Source organism: Choloepus didactylus, chromosome X (genome assembly GCF_015220235.1).
Source record: "Choloepus didactylus isolate mChoDid1 chromosome X, mChoDid1.pri, whole genome shotgun sequence".
Classification (NCBI taxonomy): Eukaryota; Metazoa; Chordata; class Mammalia; order Pilosa; family Megalonychidae; genus Choloepus; species Choloepus didactylus.
The window spans coordinates 171,695,922-171,697,941 of NC_051334.1; the positions used below are offsets into that span (position 1 = coordinate 171,695,922).

Below are 2,020 nucleotides of genomic sequence, written 5' to 3' on the forward strand. Positions count from 1 at the left end.
GAGGGGGATGATTTGGGTGTTCTTTTTTTATTTTTATTTTTTATTCTTATTCTGATTCTTTCTGGTATAAGGAAAATGTTCAAAAATAGATTGGGGTGATGAATGCACAACTATACGATGGTACTGTGAACAGTTGATTGTACACCATGGATGACTGTATGGTATGTGAGTATATCTCAATAAAACTGAATTTAAAAGACAACAAAAGAAAATAGAAGGAACTGGGATCTCTATGTTGGCATGTAGAGAAATAGCATTACTTCGAGAACTTAAGCATCCAAATGTCATCTCACTTCAAAAGGTGCTTCTGTCTCATGCTGATAGGAAAATCTGGCTTCTGTGTGACTACGCTGAACATGACCTCTGGCATATAAATCAAGTTTCACAGAGCTTCTAAAGTAAACAAGAAGCCTGTTCAGTTACCATGGGGAATGGTGAAGTCACTATTATATCAGATCCTAGATGGGATTCAGTACCAGCATGCTAACTGGATGTTGCACAGGGATTTGAAACTTCCTAATATTTTAGTTATGGGTGAAGGTCCTGAGCAAGGAAGAGCAAAAATTGCTGACAGTGTCTTTGCCCGATTATTTAATTCACCTTTGAAGCCTTTACCAGATTTGGATCCATTAGTAGTAACATTCTGGTACTGAGCATTGGAACTGCTTCTTGGAGCAAGGCATTATATCAAAGCTATTGATAATTGGGCTATAGGGTATATATTTGCAGAACTACTAATATCAGATCCAATATTTCATTGTTGACAAGAGGACATCAAAACTAGTAATCCTTATCACTATGACCAGCTGGACAGAATGAATATTCAATGTAATGGAATTTCCTGCAAATAAAGATTGAGAAGATATTAAAAAGATGCCTGAACATTCAACATTAATGAAAGATCTCAAAAGAACCATGTATACCAACTGTAGCCCTATTAAGTACAAGGAAATATATAAAGTTAAACCAGATAGCAAAGCATTCCACTTGCTTCAGAAGTTGCTTACCATGGATCCAATAAAGCAAATTACCTCAGAACAGGCTATGCAGGATTCCTATTTCTTAGAAGACCCACTTCCTACATGAGACATTTTTGCCGGTTGTCAAATTCCTTACCCAAAATGAGAAATTTTAACAGAAGAACCTGATGACAAAGGAGACAAAAAGAGCCACCACCAGCAGCAGAGCAATAACCATACTAATGGAACTGGTCACCTAGGGAATCAAGACAGCAGTCACATGCAGGGACCTCCGCTGAAAAAATGTTTGAATCCACATGCTGCCTATCTCAACCCTGGACCAAGCACATCACAGCCACAGAGCAGCATGGGATATTCAACTACATCCCAGCAGCCTCCACAGTAGTCACATCAGACACATCAATACTGAGCTGTGTCAGAAGAATGACAATTTCTGTTGCTAACACTGCAGGCCTGGTTGTGCAGCTCACTGCAGGAACCTGGCATGCTCTGAGAATGTACTGTACAACCACATGTTCAGAATGTCCAGTAGCCAAGTTCCACTTTTCATGGATTTGGGGTAGTGGCTTCCAAGTTGTACATAATTTTGAATCAGTCTTGAAAACAAAGTGCTAGCACAGTTTGTGTTGTGGATATGTTCCTTCCATAATTTACTTGATGTGGTTCAGACTGACCAATGCATTTTTCTTCAGTGACAGTCTGTAGCAGGTGAAGCTGTGAAATGTGCTAGGGGCAAACAGTTGTCATTGTATGTGGTGAATTCTTTCAGTGTAACAACATTATCTGTCTAATTATACATGCAAAAAATGTTTAACTGGTACTTGAAAATTACAGTATACATTTACTCAACAAAACAGCCAAGACTCAAATGAGATTACTTTGGTGCACCTTTCTTTCTCATGTCTTATCATTGGGTTGATACATTTTCCACATTAATCAGTGTTTTTGACCAAGAAAATTGCTTGGATTTTTTTTGAAAGTACAAAAAGCCATATAATTTTTCCAGAAAGGTTTCAAAACACCCAAAGATTAATTTCCAA

The 2,020-nt window shown here is 38.0% G+C and overlaps 1 pseudogene; it reads left to right on the forward strand.

The window, feature by feature from the left end:
* Positions 1-211: 211 nt before the first annotated feature.
* Positions 212-1,389, forward strand: LOC119523363 (annotated as a pseudogene).
* Positions 1,390-2,020: the final 631 nt, after the last annotated feature.